We start from the raw sequence: 11,109 nt of genomic DNA, 5'->3' as shown, positions 1-11,109 counted from the left end.
GCACTATAGGGCAATTTACTGTATAAATCTAAATATTATTGCTATTTATTTTTTAGCCACTGCACATTCATGTTGGAGAAGTGCAATAATTAACACATTTGTGCAGTAATTATCTAGGGGTCTGAGAACAAATCTGAATATATCTAAACATTTTTAAATGTTTTTAAACAGAAAATTGAATTATAATCACCATTATCAGTCTGAGCATTAAGTACTACCTAAACATTTACAAGAGTGGAAAATGAGGATTAACTACAATAAAATCAGAGAATCATATAAAAGATGATCTATTCAATTTATTCCATAGATAATCAATTCAATTAATGCCAGACAAATAGAGCAATATTCTTTCCTTAACTATTAGAATATTTTTCTCCAACAGTTTACATGGGTAAGTACACAATTGTCCAACATTCACTGAACATTAGTCTTAAAATTGTCTATTCCAGAAGGAACACTTCTACGCAAAGAAATACTCAAGTACTGTTACTCAAGAAGCATTTTTATGAGGCAGAGATTAAGAGCTAACATGAGAATACTGGGGCCAGGTGGAAATAGTTCAGGATATTTTTAATAGGAAAATTGTAAGGGGTAACACACTTCTATGGACTGTCCCCAATTTTTGACAAAGCCCACCAAATCTGGCTAAGTATTTTGAGGAAATTGTTATCTTATGGGCAGTCCCATTTTGTATAAATATACTCCTTGGCCTCTGTAAAAAATGTAATCATGGAGGAGAGAAAAGAGATGAATCAAGATATTAGCTAAGATATAGTCTGTATTTCAGTTGTGAAATATAATTTCTTTTGCCAGTATTTAGTCAAACTTTTAAAGAAATTATTTATCATTGCATGTTCCCAATTCTGCCTTCAGCATCTCTTGAAGGCTTGTATAAACTACTCAATTCTTTGTCCATGTAGTCAATAAGCCATGCCCACAGAACTGGTAGTAAAAAAATTTGAATCCCACCATGGACAATACGTATTGGGACTTTTCCCCCTTCGCTAAACCAGGCATGGGCAAGGCCAGTGTGTGACGCATCCAGACCACTGGCTGTGAGTTTGACAGCCCTGTTTTAGGGTTTTACATAGCTTTTGTTCACATAAGTGATGTTAGAATGGATAGAAAGATTGCTCTAATCTCAGTTATCTTTTGTCCCCTTTATGTCTCTAGTTTTGAGTTTGCAGAGCAGCAAAGAACTATTGAAAGTCATCCTGAAACGTTACCTTTTGTTTAACCACTCAGAATCAGTGTGAGTTGGACAGCATATATCCAGGTGTGGGATTCTCCCGGTTCGGACTGGTTCAGGCAAGCTCCTAGCTCCGATGATCAGTTGGCCCGCCCACCTGCCCTTGCATTGTACTTACCTATATCCTCTCAGCTGATTTGCACAGCAGAGCAGATTGCTGCTTCTCAACTGTGTTACTTCCCAACTAGTAAAATAGCAAGTAAGTTTCTCTGGAAAGCTGTTCACGCGTGCGATCACCGAACAGGTTGTTACACCGGCAGCATCCCACCACTGCATATATCTTTAATAAATACTATTGCTGCTAATAAATATGTATTATGTGTGTTGTTACAACAACAGACATCACTATTTCTGGACATAATAGCCCAAAACGATGAGTCTCATTTATACAGGAAATTACATGCTCATATAGAAAAACTACAGCTTTGAGTTTTCTGTCCTCAAGCTGGGAAACAAGGAGAAAAAGAAAGCAAGCAAGCAGGTGGATGAATGGAGCTAAAACGGTCTCTTTCTAGCTGTTTCTGCATGATGTATTCCTAGTTGCAAATGTTCTAGAGCTGTATCTCCATCTGCTTCTCTGCAAGTTGTACACCAATCCTAAACAAAAAATAAACAAATACAGAATTCCCATCATCATTACTCAAAGAGTCTGGTAGTAGCCCCTTGGTGGTGGCTTAGTGAACCATCTGCCACTGTTTCATATATCACAGTGCTTTTGGTTGATGTGCTTAATCCAAGATTTAATTTTTCCCCCCACCACTGGAGATTTGAAACCCCCTTGGTTGTCATTGATTGGCTTTGGCTCATCAATTCCAAAATGCAGGAACAGTTTGTGTAACCAGATGAGTTTTGCTTCCATCTATTTCATTAGTCTGGGATAACTGCTTGCAGACAATCTGGCTTTCACAAGTGTTGCCATTCATTTTTAATCAGTGGCCTTGATTTACTCCTTAAAATCTCCACAACTACAACAGTGTTTGGCCTTGTGATGTAGTTAAGTACAGAAGCTTTCCAATTGCCTTTCTGGACTTCTTATATTCTGATAAATGAAGGCCAGGGTTTCAGATGATATTTCCCATTCCTATCTTCTTTAAAATTACAACTTTTTTTTCCTGATAGCCTATTGTTAGCATAAAGTATTTCTGTATTCATACTACATTGCTAAGACATATTATTATCACATTAATTGCTGATTTTTGCATTGATTATTGTTTTGCATAGTTTCGAATTAAGGAATTGGATTACAAGATTTGGAACAAAAGTAGAGAATTTGAACATTGGATCAGGCTTCAGTGAATATGTAAAATTCTATAGGCCTTAAATATATAGTTTATGCAATTAATTAAGAGAGTTGTGTTTATGCAAATTTGGGAATGAAAGTGAAAAGCAATTTTAAATATAGGAGAGAAGGTAAAGAAATACCATAGGTGTCAAATTTGATTGCATCACATGACATATCATGACCTATTGCAATGTTTTTTTTCCTTTGTGGAGCTGGGGTGGGCATGGCTGCGTATGATGCATCCAGCCCATGGGCCATCAGTTTGACACCCCTGGATTAGGTAGGATTAACTAGGTAATTTCAAGCCCCACAGTTTTCCTTGTGTACCTTGACTAATCGGAAACAATAACTACCCAATTTACCATCTTAACTTATCAGGAATGATCCATTGGAGCTGGATGAAGTTATAAAAGAGTCAACTGAAGATGCTTACATTTTTGGAGAGCCATCACTGATAGACCCAAGAGTGGGTCTATCAGTGGCCTAGAAGTGGAGCTCTTGCCTCACAATCAAGAGACTGTGAGTTCGATCCTAGATAGAGGCAGATATTTCTCTCTCTGGGCACAACGAGAATGTATCTGCTGGGAGAAAAACCTCCACATTGGTGACAGGAAGGGCATCTGGCCAGTAAACACTCACCTCCATTCAGTTGGCCAGACTCCACCCCACAAGAGATGATGGGTCATTAAAAGAAGATGATCAGTGATAGACCCAAGATCTATATCCTTTTCTACTTTATCCATCTCTGCAGTTGTCAGATATTTGACTAAACTGGCTAGTCAGTTAAAATCTATATCAACTGGGTAAAAAAATGTCTTGTTAAAATATATGAATGCTTGCATTGTAACATAAAGAAACAAGAGCCTGCCTGATTTTTCTTGTCTTGCCTGATATTTGATTTGATGCACCTGTGGTTTCTCTCTTTCCTGCAGATCACCAAAGATACCTCCCTACATACAAGCTAAAGATTGGAAAGAGTTGGGAAACAAACAGTTGGAGATGTTTAAATACAGAAAGCATTTCCATGTATCTGGGGTAAGTTGTATGTCAACCCTGAAGCTGACTTGACTGAAGCCATCTTGGAGCTTCAGTGTTGCCACCCTAGAGCTGAGGGATAGGGAGGGGGAATTGAGATAGTTGGGACCATGTGACTGATTGTTTTGAGAAAGTGAAAAACTATTGCCTTTAATTGAGTTGGTTTTCACCAGATATGTGATATTTCCAATAAAGCTACCCTTTGAGGAATCCAATTGCCTTAGAGTTTTGCTTGCTATGGATCTATAACTTGGAACACTGACATTATAATTCTTAAAATCTTTCTTGGTATTTCCAGAATAATTCATCTCTGGGCACATACCATTTGGAATCTAATATGTTTGACTCTGGGTAATGCAGCAAAGCCAATGATTACAAATTATTTTAAGTTATATGTTGAGTTGGAGGGTATTCTCTGTTGCCTATGCCTGCAAATATAGAAGTCAGTAAGTGTGAGCCAACTAAACAAGTCCTCCAGCTTCACTCTTTTAAAATGATTCCTGGTGTTGGAATTTTTAGTGGAGATTTTACCATTTTTTTTCCCAGACAAGGGAAAGTACTTTATTTGAATAATTTCATGAGAAGATTCAATATTGATGGCCTTATTCTCTATTCTGTAATAAAATTAGCAGATGTTTGTGGTTTTACTTTCTTGCTCCAAATGAGATGAGGAAAAAAAAAAGCAGTAACCTAATGAATACAATGTTATTATAAACTTTCCTTCTGGATGTATTTTGACATATTTATCTTTCACGTTTAAGGCTAGAAATTGCTGTTACAACCCTTTAATATTAAATAACCCTTTAAACGCTATTAATATGAATGGTTTTTCTTCCTTCCTAGCAATTTTCCTGTGGGTGCAAGGTCTGTTTATTGAGGAATGTTGGTTCATTGATTGCAACAGGAATTAACTGACAGGCTTTGTGGGCTGAGAGACAATGACTGGCAAAAAAACCCCCAAACCATCCACTGGCTTTCATGTCTAAGATGAAATGTCAGCTTTGGAAGCCATATTGAGATTTGATGCTCCCACGCTGCCACAATTGAGCCTGGGAAAGTGGGAGGGGGAATGTATTGGAGCATATCTAGTTAGATATAATAAAATTCTTTTTCTGATTCAAGGTCAGGTCATGTTGCAAGGAAGTCTTACTTTGGGACGGATGATGATTGGGCCATGTGATATGGAGATGGGTACAAGGGATGGATTTGTAGTTTTTACTTATTGTAAGGAAACCTGGAAATTTCAGATTCGGGATTCCACAGTTGTGCCAGTTACTATCCAAATAAAAAGGAATCCTTTGATAAGAGGTCTGTCTCAGAGTCATTGGGCAGAATGGAGGTTTGCTGACATGAAATTCTGTCTCTTGGTTTGTAGCCTAGACTAGGCGTACCAAACTTGATTTCATTGAGGGACACATCAGGGTTGTGGTTGACCTCAGGGGACTGTGGTGGGCGTAGCCAGAGTGGGTGTGGACAGCTCAACATCACTCGTGTTGGAGGCATTTGTGGTGGACCAAGTGCTCTGCCAGTGAAAACCAGCTCCTGAGCTTTGTTTCCAGCTGTAATGGCCTCCTGCAACCCTCTGCCAGTGAAAACAGAGCTTGGCAGGGCTGCATGTGTGTCAGGGTTCCACGTAATAGATCCATTGCAAGCAAAAACTTCAAGACAGGTGGATTCCTCAAAGAATAGCTTTATTGGAAATATCAAATTGGCACAACCAACTCTGAAGGGTCCCTCAGTTTTCACCTAATTAAATGTGAAAGTTTTTTCTCCCAACCCCAAACAATCAGTCACATGGCCCAATCAATGCAGTGTCCTCTGGTCTGGTGGCATCACTCCTCCTTTCTCCAGCCAGGTGTGAGAACGTCCTTGGTTCCCAAGAGAAACTATTTTATTTTGACTACACAACCCCAGCTATCTCTAATCCCCCCCCTCCTTACCCCTCGCGTGGTGTGCAGGGTAGCAGCACTGCAGTTCCAAGATGGCTTCAGCCAGGTCAGCTTCAGGGTTGACATGTGGCCTTCCCAAGCTCCATTTTTTGCTGGCAGAAGCACCATGGGCTGGTCCTTCACTGTTTCCAGGGTGGCCCCATGGGCCAGATCTAAGCACCCCATGGGCTGGATTTGGCTCATGGACTTTGAGTTTGATACCCCTGGCCTAGACCCTTAACCATTATCATTAATAGGAATGATAATAGATGATGTAGCATAATATATTTCTTGAATCTTTGGATTTTATAATATAAGATCTCCTTTGTTGAAAAAATTCAAACACAAAGAAAGATTGTATTATGTATTCTATTATGTGTTGTATCTCTCTCCCAATATATGACAGGTTTCCACAATCCTCAACTTGAAGACTTCATTGACTTTTTCCCTGGGCACTTGGATCTGGTGAAGTAGAGTCCCCTTGTTTTTTATCATTATGCTTTGAGGTTTCTTGTTTTGTTGTTGTACACCAACCAGAGTTTTACTGTTTGAGTTGGGCAGTTCTATTTTTCTACCTTTTGTCTCTCTTTCTATTTATCTAGCTTATTTATTATGGTCAAAGATCAGCATAAGGATGGTGGGATACAATTTTTTTTAAAAAATTTTTTAAAAAAACTACAAAAATAAAAATGACATAAAGAGCTAAAAACGTCTTCAAAAGTCTAAAAAGAGTCTGAAAATAAAAGCAGTAAATGGACATTTAAAAAAACAAACTAAAACTATAATAATCTAGATACTCGTTAAAATTAATTTGTGACATCGGGTCATCTTCTGATGTATTTTGAGTGCAGCTGCACAAAACCTAGCAGCACTATATGTTGTTAGAGAGTTGATATCTAAGAGCAGCAGGGAGATGTAAAATAGCCATGTGCAGCCCGGGCATTTATACAACAATAGTAAAATGAGGACAGTGCATTCAGAACTACAATACAGGCACTAGAACCAACATGTCCTGTTGTTTCTACAGATCCACAATCTCAAGAGCATTGCCTCTCTATGTAAGGGATCTTTGCTTTCAAGGACAGCAGAGGGAAAAGTGTTATTATATTTGTGCATGCATAAGAAAGGTCCAATCTAGAGTCAGATTGATATGCTTTACACATAACATTTATCTTTCATTCGAAGGTGGGAAAAGGGTGCTCTTGACAACTCCTTTAGATATGGGATAGGACAATTGGACTTTCCTTGTCTTCAGTTTTTATTCAAGGGTTAAGTTAAAAAAAATGCCTTTGCCTCAGTGGTGGGATTCAAAAAAATTTACTACCAGTCCTGTGGGTGTAGCTTGGTGGGCGTGGCAGGGGAAGGATACTGTAAAAATACCAGCAGTCAGAGGTGGCATTTGCCGGTTCTCTGAAATACTCAAAATTTCTGCTACCAGTTCTCTAGAACTGGTCAGCACCTACTGAATACTACCTCTGCTTTGCCTCCATGATACTAATGTAATTAAAAATAGAATAGAATAGAATAGAATAGAATAGAATAGAATAGAATAGAATAGAATAGAATTCTTTTATTGGCCAAGTGCGGTTGGACACATAAGGAATTTGTCTTGGTGCAAATGCTCTCAGTATACATAAAAGAAAAGATATATTCCTCAAGAGTCAAGAATCATAAGGTACAACACTTAATGATAGTCATAGGGTACAATAAGCAATCAAATCATACTAGCAAACAGTCAATATAAATTGTAAGGATTTTTTAATAAATAAAACAAAAAAATAATCCTTAAAATGATCTCTTTTATTGGCTGTATTTACCTCTCCACATAATGACCACCAATTGCTACATGTTTCTACCAAGGATGGACAAGTTTGTTAAAGTTGTCACAGAAGACATATTTTACTTCTTCAATGAATTCTTGACTATTCTTTCCACCTCTTCATCTGAGTCCAACAGAGGCCCACAGAAATATTCTTTCAGCTTTGGGAAGAAGTGAAAGTTGTATAGTGCCAACTTTGCACTGCATGATAGGTGGGGCTAAGTAATAGTAAAGGTCCTTTTTAAAAGTATTTTTAACCTACCTTTGGTCCCCCCCCCCCAGAATAGCTCATTAAGACCCATTATTAATATAACATATTTCTCTGCAACTACATCATTAAGGGTTGAAGTGACATAGAAATATAATGATGAGAGAGAGAGAGAGAGAGCCCAGTAGTTTGTTAAAAACTATAGTAAAATGTAAGTTTTAGGACTCTAGTAGAGAAAATGAATTGAAAAGATGATAATCAAGTGAAGATGGCTGCTGCCCTCCATTAGCTGCTTGGAGCAAATCAGATTGGCTGACAGTTAATAGTTCACAGTGTGAATCCATTGCTTAAATTAGCTCTTCGGGGTAAATTCTACAGCTTAATGCAGTCAGTGCTAATCGCTTTTCTATTCTAAACACCTGCTCATTTGAAACATGGCTGTTTGGCAAGTTCCTGGCTCTACCAAACCTGCCAATTAATTGAGGCCTGTGTTGTATACAGTTGGATATGTGCATGTGTGTTTAATAACTGAACTATTCTAATCCTATCAGTGCTGCCACTGTTGATTACTCTGTATTGAATAGCTGTAATCCAATCAGCTCTGCTATTATTGATGAATATTAAAATCAAAGGTGTAATCCAGAATCATTTAATTCAGCAAAAGGCTTGTTGCTGACTTCAGTGTGAGAAAACACAAGACTTTCATTTAATATCCACACACATTTTCCCCTGATTATTTGATTTATTTAAATAGCCAAGCAGTTAAAAGAGCTGTTCTTCTGAAAAGGAGCTTAGAGTAGATATTGAGATCACCAGAAAGGAAATATTTGTGTGAGTCAAATTTGTTATATTCTGGAAGAAGAGAAAACTGGAAAATTATTAGCAGCACTCTTCTTGAATGATGGTGTTGTATGTGAATGCAAGGAAGTATGTGTGAAAGTGTATGCATGTTTAATAGGTAAAGGTAAAGGTCCCCCTTGCACATAGGTGCTAGTCATTTCCGGCTCTAGGGGGCAGTGCTCATCTCCGTTACAAAGCCGAAGAGCCAGTGTTATCTAAAGATGTCTCTGTAGTCATGTGGCCGGCATGACTAAATGCCGAAGGTGCATGGAACATTATTACCTTCCCACCAAAGGGGTCCCTATTTTTCTACTTGTATTTTTACATGCTTTCTAACTGCTAGGTTGCCAGAAACTGGAAGAAGTAACAGGAGCTCGCTCTGTTACGTGGTGCTATGGATTTGAACCGGCGACCTTTCTGATAGACAAGCTCAGCATCTTAGTCACTGAGCCACCGCATCCCCGTATGTTTAATATATGTGAATAAAAAGAGATGTGTATTTGTACATATATTATTTGTATATATATTATTTTCTCACCAAACACTAGATGACAACATTAATATTATGTCTACATGTAACATATATATGAGTATCTGTATCTCCATCTCTCTCTGTCTCTCATTTCTCTTCCCATCCTTTCTTTCACTCTTTCTATTTTCTCTTTCTACCCAGAGAGAAATACATGCGCTCACAAATCCCATGTATGTAACTTTAGGGAAGCATTTAGGGATCAAAATGACCAAGTGATTCACAATTCTAAAACACAGGGCATTCTAAATTCTAAAAATTCAGAGCACATTAGACTGATTAACATGCCAACAAGTAGGTATTCTAAGCAGTGTGGACAAATGGTTGTTAGAAGAAATTACCGGCCTAATCCTGTAAGGAAGGTAGGAAGGAAACATTCTGGTGTTGCTTACAGAAACTGCCCCTCTGTTAACCCTTATTACATTCTCGGCAGGACTAGTTCCTGACAGGTTCCTGTCTCAGGAACTTCTCTGGAGTTTTTTTCCCCTCTTTTGCTGGTACTTTGCTTGTGTGGAGTGACCATTCAAAGTTACAATGGCACTGAAAAAAGTGACTTATGACCATTTTTCACACTTACGACTGTTGCAGTATCCCCACAGTCATGAGAAGCCAGGTGAGGAGATGCATGCCTCAATATGAGTAATACTGAATTGGCCACACCCAGCCAATAACATGACCACCAAGCCATGTCCACGCAGTCACATGAGCACCAAGCCATGCCCACCACCTAAGCCAGGCCCACAGAACTGGTTGTTAAAAATTTTGAATCCCACCCCTGGGTACTAGTCTTTCTCCAAGCAACTTTAATTACCTGTGGACATCCACTTTGAATGTAGATCATCATGCAAAATTCTGTGCCTTCAGGTCATTTAATCATGTTGTAATTCTACTGAGTTTGAAGCCACTGTGTGGCATATGAGGTGCTTTGACAAAAGTGAAAGAAAACCCAAATGTTAATACTTTGATGTTGTGATTTTAATGGATAATCCTTACTCCAATAATATGGAAATTTCATTAAGTTCTATGGCTATTACAACTGAGCAAGTTACCTGAGGTACTGTACTATTTGGTCACAAACCACAAACATGAAAACCTGAATATTGTTGAGGGAAAAAAATAAAATTGACTTGATGACATTTTAATAGCATTGTGCATCTGTCCAAAATTTGTATGACATTAGAGTAATTGATGCAGAACACTGCTCTGCTGTTAAGGTTGATCATAGAAACAAAATATTAATATCAGATGCAAAATACACTTTTTCCCAAATGGATATCTGGAAATTATTCTTTCTCTGTGTGGGCATGAGGAACTGGCTTTTTTAAAAGCTTAAAAAAGGACCCTTTTAAAATGGGATAATAGCAATATCACTTATATACTGCTTTATAATGCTTTACAGCCCCCTCTAAGCAGTTTACCTGAGTCAGCATATTGCCCTGAAAAATCTGGGTCCTCATTTAACCCAGCTCAGAAGGAGGGAAGGTTGAGTCAACCTTGAGCCTGTTGGGATTCAGTCTGCCAAATTGCAGGCAGCTGGCTGTCAGCAGAAGTAGTTTGCAGTACTGCACTCTAACCACTCTAGCCATAATGATGATGAAGATCAGGATGATCAGGCTAGACTTACCACGTGCCTCATGCTGACACTGAATACAACAAGGGATGGTCATCAGCCTCTGAAGGAGAAGAATGTCCATCAGTCCAAAGAGATGGACAGTAAAATTCCCACTGGGATTGGCCTATACCACTTGTGCTGGCACAGAAGGCAGGCGTCAACAGTCCCACTAGCAAACACAAAAGAAGTGTTTGCATTCTGGATATGATAATGGTGATGATGGTGACAATGATGACAATGATGATGACCTCTGTTTTGAATTTTGACTTTTTATTACATAGATTGTCAGTAGTAGTGGAATAACAACAAGAAAAACAATAGAGAGCCAATTTTATGTAGTAGTTAAAGGCACTTTCTCTCAGCCCTAAGAGGCAAAGACAAATCATTACTAAAAATGTTTCCAAGAAAACTTAGTGGGCTTTTCCAAAGTTTGATGGGCAATGTTGGGCTTTAAGGTTTAATGCCCATGTTCTATTCATTAGATTTAATTACATTTCACCAATAATTGTTGCTGGTACCTTTTAGACAAAGTAATCTTTTGGACAGCCTAGATGGGCTCCTATCTTTATAGCCAGGAAACCTGACCTCTGTTTGTTTATGGAGATTG

The sequence above is a fragment of the Pseudonaja textilis genome, chromosome 4 (genome assembly GCF_049901715.1).
Source record: "Pseudonaja textilis isolate UNSWEBS1 chromosome 4, rPseTex1.2, whole genome shotgun sequence".
NCBI lineage: Eukaryota > Metazoa > Chordata > Lepidosauria > Squamata > Elapidae > Pseudonaja > Pseudonaja textilis.
This window is presented reverse-complemented; position numbering follows the sequence as displayed.